The sequence below is a fragment of the Mustelus asterias genome, chromosome 11, assembly GCF_964213995.1.
Source record: "Mustelus asterias chromosome 11, sMusAst1.hap1.1, whole genome shotgun sequence".
NCBI classification, from domain to species: Eukaryota; Metazoa; Chordata; class Chondrichthyes; order Carcharhiniformes; family Triakidae; genus Mustelus; species Mustelus asterias.
The window spans coordinates 20,161,765-20,173,174 of NC_135811.1; positions in this window are offsets into that span (position 1 = coordinate 20,161,765).

Genomic DNA, 11,410 nt, shown 5'->3' on the forward strand with positions numbered 1-11,410 from the left:
AGGTGACCTAATGGAGATCGTCATTGAAGGTTTTGATAGAGTGGATAGGTAGCGTTTCCATTTGTGCGAAACAGCAAAACTAGAGGCCGCCAATATGTGATGAGCACTAAGAAATCAAATCCGAAGTTATTTTCCTCGCGAGCGGTGAGAACGTGGAAAGCACTACCAAAGAGAGTATGAATGCGCTTCAGTGGAGGAGATTGGAGGGCAAGAAGCAGCTCATGTGGAGCATAACCACCAGCGTGGGCTAGTTGGACCAATTGGCCTGTTTTCTTTTCTCTCTTTCAATTAATGATGAAAATATGTACAAGACATGCAAATATCAGCTTTGATCTGCATGAAACTAGGGTTGGGGAACTAAATGACAACTTTTTTCCCCCATAAAGAGGGTATTGACGCAAATTCTCAGGGCTACTTTAACGAACAGTGTCGTAAATATACTTGGTGGTTTTGATGCTTTTGGCTATATAACTTGAGCAATGTATGTCACAAAACATGGTTACATTTTATCATTATTGAAGTAATCATGCAAATGTGATATGGTATTGTATAAAATTGGAGTGCTAGATGGGGTGGCACAGTGGTTAGCACTGCTGCCTCACAGCGTCAGTGACCCGAGTTCGATTCCCACCTTGGGTAACTGCTGTGTGGAGTTCGCACGTTCTCCCTGTGACTGCGTGGGTTTCCTCCCACCGTCCGAAAGACATGCTGGTTAGCTGCATTGGCCATGCTAAATTGTCCCTCAGTGTACCTGAACAGACACGAGTGTGGCAACTAGAGGGTTTTCACAGTAATTTCATTGTAGTGTTAATGTAAGCCTACTTGTGACACTAATAAATAAACTTAAAACTTGGGTATATTGAAACCCTTATCAGAATATTAAGTAGCTTTGGACTTAACTTTTTTTTGTATAAATCTTGCTGTAGTTTGTCCAACTAAAATAGAACTGTGAATATGACATTCATCCATACAACATTCTAATATGAGTGTTTTTTGCACATGGATCTTCAGGCGACACAATTTCCCCAGTGCAATTTCACATGATATGGAACCGTGTCCAACAGGTCAATTGCAATGTGTTTAGTATGTATGTGTGAAGAGAGTTAACATACTTTCTACTTGTGTGTTAGTTTGTACCTCATTTTCAGCATTCAATGCTGGTTAGCAGCATTACAGAAAGAGTAAAATGTACTAGTCTCTCGCTGTTAATGCGCAGCTTCTTCATCGACATATCCTCACCTCTGCCTCCTCATGGCAACATATAGAAACTAGGCCCATTACGACTCCAGGCTAAAGCTTTGGAGGAACTTGGTGGAGATTTGGCCCCCAGACAATCCACATCTAGACCCACCGGCATGTGAACACTTCCTTCCATCAATCGCCTCATGAACCAAATTCCCAGCGATAGTTCCATTACTTTGTGGATACCTTGGGAGAGTTGAAGACTTAAGGCAGTAACTCCTGACAAAATTCTAGACTGGATCCCAAAGGTGGATGATGTCTGAAATGTTATTTTTTGGCAAATCTGTAACCAGTCTATTGTCAAACATAGTGCTTTGCATTCCTTTGGAATCAACTGAGCATGGGGGGGGGTTCGAGATGGGGAACCTGCCATTTTGGCAGCCCAGGCTCTCCATAAATTGATCCAGCCTTGCATCCTGGAGAGGACATTCCAGTTTCTCTTCAGAGTTAATGCAACTTGGGAGACAGCAGTTACATGTGATAAGCCCAACAGAGGGGTACAGAACAGGTGCAATGGATGGCGCCGACCAGCATCGGAGACCGACATGTCCTATTGGGCTATTATATGCTGACCTGCCACGCATCAGCTTCAATTAGAGTCTCTACCTAACAAATGGAAAGAATCCATTGCACCAGGCAAACAAATGAAACAAACAAAAATAAGGAAGATGCTAACTCTTCTATTGGCAAGCTGAAAAGAAAAGATTGTGCATGGGACTGACAAATGACTTGCAACTTGTTGATGATGTGTACAAGTTAGCTGTGATTGATATTGAACTTGATAGACTGAAAAACAGAGATCATTCTTGCTGAGAACAGTTCACTAAAAACTCTACATGTTCATCTGGCAAGGGACAAGCTCTTGCTACCCTTGATTGAACCATGGGTTCAGAACATGGTCTCTCTTGCCCCTCAACTCAAACGGGACCAGTTAACCTCATGTATCTATGTTCCAATGATTTGCCCCATGATAGGGGCAAAAGAACAGTTCTATGAGGACCTTAGTACTACTATCAGCAGAATTCCCAAGTCAGAACTTATTGGGGGATTTTAATGCAAAGTGTGCACAGACCATGAGGCATGGCCCTCCTGCACTGTCATGGTTTAAGAACTAACAAAGATTACCTGAACTTTGCTGATACAAGTTTTGTGTAACAGCTTTCTGAACAAGCCATGTCACAAGGTGTCCTGGAGACATCCAAGATCTGAACATTAGATGTGACTCTCTGATCGCACGCAGCTACAACAGTGCTGACTGTGATACACTGAGGAGGCAACTCTTGAAGCTTTATTGTTTCAAGAAGAAATGCCATCCTTGCATCAAAATCAGCAATACTCTATGGGAATGCCAGATAGCTATTCAATTGAGTGCAGAAGCAAAATGGAATATACTTCAGGACCCGTCCACAGTACTATATATTCAACATATGAGAAGCAAGAGTGGAAAATGCTGACTGATTTGAAGCTTCCATCACTGTGATGGAACCTGCCTTTATAGCCAAGTGGTCCACACTCGATAATTACCAAGAAAAATCCAAGCAAGAAAACTCTGAATGCTTTAAGAGCCACTCAGTAAAGTCCAACAGACTGCTTGGTGCTGCAACATTGACTACTGTTTACAATTGTGCGTCAGATGTCCACATGTGCATTGACACAGGGACTGTCAGGAGCATTGTTGAATTTTCACAATTTCATGGCCATCCATACCTCTGCTACAAGGAAACAGAGGTATGCTGATGACATATTGACACTGATAACTGAGAGTCAGTGGTGGCCATGACTTTTGGAGGCTGACAGTTTATTTGGAAGGACATCAGATGAGGCCAGCAGAAACAAAGAGCTCAGCTGACCAAGAGAAGAGTTCAGAGAAAACAGAAATTGGCCCACTGTCGTCTTCCATAGTAAATGTGGCAGACACTGCCTTGCGAGAGTGGGGTTCCTGAGTCACACAAGGGAATGCTTAACACACGAGTTGACCACCACAGTGCAAACCATAGTGTTACATGATGGAAGACTACCATGTACATGGAAAGTAATGTTGTTGAATCTGGCTCAAGCTTCTGTATGATGTATGTAACTGGGGAAAAAAGTATTTTCATCCAACTTGGTCTAAAATATTAAATGAGTTGAGCAATCATGCATGTAACTGAATGGAAGACAGCAATATGAACACCACTTGTTTGACATGTCACTTTGTGGAAATCATTGAATTGCAATTCTCTTGTTTTACAATTAGCTGTATATTGCAATGGCATCATTTGATGCAAGTTTGTGCTAGTATTCTCAAAATATTCCCCTATGTTAATCCAAAAGTGGACATTATTTTTTATCCTTGTCAGGTTTGCTCAGATGTAAAAAAGTGGTTCCAAGATTTACTTTTTGGCTATGTTTGTAGTAGTAGGTAGGGACTAAAGTTTCTGCGATTTTTTTTTTTTTTGTTGCACAAATTCACCAAATTTGTAAAATAAAAATTAAGGTTCAAGGCCAAATTATGACCAGTGCAAATAGTTTCCTAAATCTTCTGTGCTAGATTTTTTTTAAATTGTGCTAGAAGTCAGCCTCCCACAAAACTAGATATGCCACAGATCAAAATAATTACCATTGACCATTTTCTATAGTTGCATCCATTTGTAAACCATCAACAATGTTCTTAAAATATTTTATTTGGGTGGGCAAAGACACCAATTGGCACATTTCAAAAGCTTAGAATCGTACAGTGCAGAAGGAGGCCATTCAGCCCATCAAGTCTGCACTGACCACTATCCCACCCAGGCCCTATCCCCATAACCCCATGCATTTACCCTAGTTGTTCCCCAGACACTGGTTAGGTGGCCAATCCACCTAACCAGCACATCTGTTGGATTTTTGAATATCATCATTTAACTTACATAACTGATCACAAATTTAGCAACTGGTTCTGCTTAATTTACTGACTTTTCCATTATTTAAAATTGGATTAACTCGAGTGGTGGATGGTAAACTAGAGACGGATTAAAATGCTTATCTTTGTGGTATAACCTATTCAGCTGTATTAATCAAATTGCACCAAATTACCACACTTGAGGTATTCATTGTCATATTTCTAAACATTTTATTTTTGAACTACAGTCTAAAATGCTACCTGGTTCAAGGCAGGTTTTACATTTGCAGTTGAGTTGAAGTCGATACTTGGAGGGAAAACTACTCATTTGCACAAAGATCGTAATGTTAACTTGAATAAGTTAAATTGAAAGGTAATGGAGGTTGCATGGAGAAATAACATCAATTCTTCATAATTGTCTTAAGTTAAGGCACTGAATTAATTTACAGATCTGATTGCTATGTCCTGAAAATCTATTGCCCAGCAATGAGTAAACATTATTTCATAAGGAAATTATCAAGTCCTCTTGTGCAGAGAGGGTTAACAACACTTCCTATCAGAATTATTCTGTCCTGTTTTTCAAACCTTTGTGGCCTTAATCAATCCTACTTTAATGGCAATCTCCAGCTTCTCCACTACTAGCACAGTACTCCATTAATGCTTGAGATTTTCCTTGTGCCATTTCCCTATTCTTGGCTTCTCCTTTCACTTTTAAAATTTCTGTCCTCTTGAACTCCCTGCAAAGATCTCTCTGCCTTGTCATCATCTTTGAAAAAAACAACCTTCTTGACCCCCTTCTCCCAACTGCATCTATGGCCTTTTCTTCTAACCTTATTTTCCCCCGTTCTCTATTTTTGATTTGCCTTTTAAGTAAAATATTTTTGAGTATTCTGAATGTATAAAGAGTGCTCCACAAATGGTCATGTGAAGTACTAGTATTTAAAAGGTTTCACTGGAGGTGAATTTATGAATCCAAAATTGTTAGGAAAGAACAGCAGATTGCAACATATATTAACAATGGGACCCAGGCTTGGGATAGTGATAGAATTGGGTGAAATGTTGGTCACAGATTTCTGCCACTCAAATTCACTTGTACCAAGAGTACTTCTTTATCCCATGCCAAAGTCTTCAAATAGGTAAAGTTCTAGTTAGTCATGGTACTTGCAAAGCTTCAAGGGTTTGTCTGAGGATTACTGACTGAAATCCTACTGTTCAAAAGTAGATGAATCAATGTTTTGTTTGGTAGTACTGCTGAAGAAAGAGACATGTTATCAAAGCTTTTCCTCTTGCACAACAGTGTGCAAGAAATTGCCAACAGTAAATTATTGTTCTGCTTTTACTGTTAATTTCTTGCCAGCTCTCCTGATGAGTGAAAGACTAAAAGCTTTGATAGCATGTCCTTTTTCAGCAATACTGCATGGGTTTTCTCTGGATACGCCAGTTTCCTCCCACCGTCCAAAGATGTGCAAGTTAGGTGGATTGGCCATGCTCAATTTCCCCTTACTGTCCAAAAATGTGTAGATTGCGGAGGTTCGAGAGATGAATGTGTGGAATTATGGGGACCGGGCAGAGGGTGAGCCTGGGTAGGATGCTCTGCTGGACAGTCGGTGCTGACTCGATGGACTGAATGGCCTTCTTCTGCACGGTAGGGATCCTATGAATTCTCATTTTATTAATACTTTACCCAGTATGAAGGAATGAACAAAGTGATAGTATTCATCTAGATTCAGTATTTTCTGAATTATTGACCATTTAAGCAACTGAATTAAGAATTGACTTCATAAGAAGAAACAAAAGTGTTTTTTTTTAATATATAAAACCCTAGCTGCATATTGACTAATGCATTTTCCTAGATTCACTGTTACGGAGTGTTCTGGTTTTCACACAAGTCACAACTTTCTAAATTGAACATTATAAAAATCTGTGTGGCAAGGTGAGGAACATAAAAAATCTTCAATAAGACCTGGACCAATGGACAAGGCAGTGACCTTTGGTGTAGCCGATGCATAGGATAAGGATAAAATCCATCAGCAAAGATTTGAGACTTTAGATGTAACTGTTCATTCATGTACCGAGTCGCACTCCAGTTACAAAGTTAATGCCACGCTATCTGTGCCTCATTTGCCTATAAGTCTAAATAGATTTTGCTAAGTTTATTTCGGAATATGAGATGCAATTTTGAGCGCCCTTCCCTCAAAAACCTTTTATGAAATTCATTGCTGGTTCTACTGGGAATTGCTACGTTTTGATTTTTAAGCATGATGGGCTGTTTATTTTACTCCAACAGCTTGCATTTTATATAGTGCCGTTTTAAAGTAGTAAAACATCCCAAGACTTTCATCCATTAAAATACGCAACCGAGTCACCCTAAGGACAGATGAACAGTGAGGTGGGTATTAAGGAGCATCAGTATGATACATTGTGGCTGTGCCGGCATAGCTCGAGATGTTTGGAACGAATGTCAGAGCTTAGGTTTTCAAGATAATTCCTTGCCTTGTTCAAATCTTATTTCGCAAAGTGCTTTTTCAAAATAAGCCTTATCCAATCGCATTTGGACTTTGTGCCTAAATCTCTATTGCAAATGTGCTAGAATTTACCGAGACCTTTTTTTTAATGTGGACCAAGTGTTTATCAGCCGGAAGAATCTCTGGTCTTAGAACTGTTGTGAGCCATTAATGTAAAAGCTCTTGATGCACTTTCAACAAAAAAAGTTGTAAACCACAAATGGTCTTTAAGGCCCATTATGTCTGGTAACGGGTGAAATGTGTCAGAGGCAGCTCAAGACTAACGTAGCGAGACTAAAGGAAACCTTGAAATGGCCATCATGAGTAGGCGGCTCAGAGCCTATCAAACTGATGTGAAATCTAGATGGTTATCACCTTGCGCGTTCATAAATTACCAGGGCACAGATAAAAATCAACTTTAATTTTGACTTTTTCTCTACGGATCTTATCAGGAATGAACAGTTACTCATGTTGACTACATCGCCTATACCAGCGGAAGGTATTGTACATCAAGCCTAGGATTAGGTTTTGTTTTATTAAACGCCACTCAAGTTTATTGAGCCTTTTCGAGCACTGACCATGTCTCCCAGTCAAATATTGTTAATATAACCTGATCGTAAGTGTGCGTCCTTTTTTTGCTCTGCTGCAATCCCACTAGATTTTAGATACCGCCTAGACTGGTGTGGGGTCGGTTCTCAGAAGCAGTCCACAGATATCTACAAAAACAAAATTAACAACAGAACAAATGCGCTTTACATTTTGAGGCGCCGCAGTTTGCTATTTGATCGCGCATCTCCCTCCACGTCTAATACTCGTTATTGAAGTGCTTAATCCTCGCACTGTCTTAAATAGCTCTCACCTGCAGCAGGTATCACTGACTCCGCACTTTTAAGGCTCCTTGCCTTCTGCCTACAGAGAGGTGGTTGTCTGAGTTTTTAAACAGCAATTTATGAATAGGAAAATGTTTAATAAATTAATGATAATCCCTCGAGTATGGATATTCTTGCCTCCTTTATCCGTTTACCTACTGGCTGAACATATGGGCCTCATAGAGACCAGTTTTTGGAGAAAATACTGCTAGCAATTTGTAACATCAGCATCAAAGTGGTGTGGTTAAAAGAAAAGTGCGGTAATTCAATCCCAGTCATAACAAAGAGAATCCACACACAAGTAACACCTGAAATTTCTATGAACATGCACTTGTTTGTGCGGCGGGTGGCAAACGCGTGTCAGTGGGACAGAAGCCGGCGAGCTGCAAATGAAATGATATTAGACTAATCCGGGGTTAGGAGAAGCGGATCGATATCCGTCCACTGTTCTGCCGCTTGCTGGTTGGTGGCGATCATTTGAAACGTTGGAAGCAGAAATTTAGCAGATGGGCCAAAAAGGTGTTTCGTGTCGGAGAGCAAGCAGATGCAGAGTCCCCAGCAGCAGCCAGCTGCTACCTTCCATTCGAGTCTTCGCGGTGGATGCAACTTTTTCTCCCCTCCACCCTCCCCCTTTTCTACAAAACGTTTTTTTTTTCAAAAGTAAACTAATCTTGATTGCAGTGGAAGTTGAAAATGCCTAAAGAAATCAGATGTCAGACGTGGCACGCGTGGGGCTCAAATCCCCATTGTCTCTCCTCTTACCTGACACGGGTCTGAAAGAAAGCTGACAAAGAGCAGATGACACCGACAACAACAGAGGCGAGAAGCCCTGGCTCACCAAATGTTTGCTTAAGTGATCACCCACGCCAGTTGTGTCCTAGATTTGCGCAGACGTGTGCCCTTCAAATAGAAAAAAAAGTTCATTCTAGGTAGATGGAGCCTTTCTTACAAGCCAGCATATTCCCTAGTTTCTGTGACTTCTCCAATGTCTCTGTACTGTCACTACACAGGCAATATCATATATAAATGTATATATGTTTATAGAAGGGATATTATTAAACTAGAAAGAGTGCAGAAAAGATCTTCTAGGATGCTACCGGGACTTGATGGTTTGAGTTATAAGGAGAGGCTGGATAGACTGGGACTTTCTTCCCTGGAGCGTAGAAGGCTTAGGAGTGATCTGAAAGAGGTCTATAAAATAATGGGGGGCATAGATCAGCTCGATAACCAATATCTTTTCCCAAAGGTAGGGGAGTCTAAACCTGAGGGCATAGGTTTAAGGTTAGAGAGGAGAGATGCAAAAGGGTCCAGAAGGACAATTTTTTCACACAGAGGGTGGTGAGTGTCTGGAACAAGCTGCCAGAGATGGTAGTAGAGGCGGGTACAATTTTGTCTTTTAAAAAGTGTTTAGGCAATTACATGGGCAAGATGGCTATAGAGGAATATGGGCCAAATGTGGGCAATTGGGACTGGCTTAGGGGTTTTTTAAAAAGGGGCGGCATGGACAAGTTGGGCCAAAGGGCCTGTTTCCATGCTGTAAACCTCTATGACTCTGTGGCACAGTAGTTAGCACTGCTGCCTCAGTGCCAGGGACCCAGGTTTGATTCCAGGCTTGGGTCACTGTGCGGGGTCTGCACGTTCTCCTCATGTCTGTGTGGGTTTCATTCTTTTGGGTGCTCTGGTTTCCTCCCAAGATGTGCTAGTTAGGTGCATTGGCCATGCTTAGTTCTCCCTCAGTGTACCTGAACAGGCACTAGAGCGTGACGACTAGGGGATTTTCACTGTAACTTCATTGCAGTGTTAACGTAAGCCTACTTGTGATACTAATAAATGAACTTTAAAAAATATATAATATCTAGTGATTAAGAACTGTAGCTATGAGGATAGATTGAAGAGGTTGGGACCATTTTCCTTAAGAAGGAAAGAAGGATTTAAGGCTGAGAGGAGACTTGATAGAGATATTCAAGATCCTGAGGGGTATAGACAGGGTAAATGGTGAGAAACTGTTATCACTCAAGAGTATGGCAAGAATTGGAGGGCACAGATTCAAAATTATGGGCAAAAGGAGTGAAAGTGATGAGGAAAAAATTTTCACCCGGTGTTCTGGAAGGGACTTCCTGAGAGGGCGATGGAGGCAGGTTTCATCAAGGTATTCAAAAGGGAATTGGATTGCTATCCAAATGGAAAGAATGTGCAAGGTTACAGGAGGTAAGGTAAGGGAGTGGGATTAGATAGAATGCTCTTTCAGAAAGTCAGTGCAGACTTGATAGGGCAAAAGGCCTCTTTCTGCACTGTAAGGATTCTGTGACTTTTGTGTATTTGGATTGCCTGTGAATTTCCTGGCTTGGTAAATTAAATGAGAAAAGAAATGTTTGTTGGAGCAATTTTTTAATATATATATATATATGGGTTTCCTCCGGCTGCTCCAGTTTCTTCCCACACCCCAAAGATGTGTGGGTTTGGTGGGTTGGCCATGATAAATTGCCCCTTAATGCCAGGGAGATTAGCAAGGTAAATAAAGTAAAGACTATTTATTATATATTATTATTTATTAGTCACAAGTAAGGCTTACGTTAACACTGTAACAAAGTTACTGTGAAATTCCCCTAGTCGCCACAGTCCGGCGCCTGTTCAGGTCAATGCACAAAACCAGCACGTCTTTCAGAATGTGGGAGGAAACCGGAGCACGTGGAGGAAACCCACGCAGATACGGGGAGAACGTGCAAACTCCACACAGACAGTGACCCAAGCCGGGAATCAAACCCTGAAGCTGTGAAGCAGCAGTGCTAACCACTGTGCTACCATGCCGCCCCATGAGATTATGGAGAAAGAGCCTGGGTGGGAATGTTGTCGGTGCAGGCTCCATGGGCGAATTGCCTCTTTCTGCACTGTAGGGATTCTATGATATCCGAAATTTAGTTTACAGTGAATATGGATTACTGCTAAAAGGTCGCGGACCTGAAAGTTAACCCTGTCTCTCTCTCCATAGATGTTGTCTGACCTGTTGACTATTTCCAGCATCTGCAGTAATTTTTTCCCCTTTTGATTATTTTTGTTTGTCTCTGTGGACGAATAGGAGGAACCCATTCTTTAAAGTTTAAACAGTCCCTTTTGTGCTTTACAAGCTGACGTCTGCTGATATGAATCACTTGTGTCGGGGGCAGGGGGGAGTTGTTAAGCTGGCCGCAAGATCAGGAATAGAAAGGTAGGATCTCTGTGAAGTGTGCACGATAAAGGTGGAACAATCAGTGCAGCTAACTGGTGCTGCTTTGTTGGGATTTGCCGGAGGCGCTGAGGTGAGTAACGCCGCCTGTCTCCATTCTATTTAAACAGAGGTAAGTGTTTGGTTGCAACAGATGCCCGCTCTCTCGCCCATTTTAACACTAAACCCCACTCTGAGGTCAGAAAAACAAAGTGATCCCTTTGCACTGGGGAGCGTGCTGCTAATTGTTCGTCTTCTTTGTCCGCGGGACAAAACGGGTTAAAGTCGATATTTTAAAGTGATGGGGTGGCGAGGGGACGAGGAGGAATATAAGCACCGTTGGAAATTTTAAAAAAAACAGGGTTGGTTTGTCTTGGGACCTTTTTTGTTCGAAGCTACGAAATCGCCGACAGGAAATAGCAAGCGACAATCAAAACGTGGAAATAACTGGTACAAGAACTAAGTGGGTAGAGATCTTATTGAATTGAAGGTCGGATTTTAATAGTTGCAGTTTTAACTTTTCAAACCCTCTTTCGTTTGATGATCCTAGATCATAGAATGATGTAGCACAGGAGGTGAACATTCGGCCCACATCGCCTGTGCTGGCTCTTCAACAGACCTGCCAATTAGTCCCACTTTCCCCTAGCCCTGTTGTTTTTCTTTTCAGATATTTATTCAATTCCCTTTTTGAATGTTACTCTTAAACCTGCTTCCACCACCCTATCATGCAGCA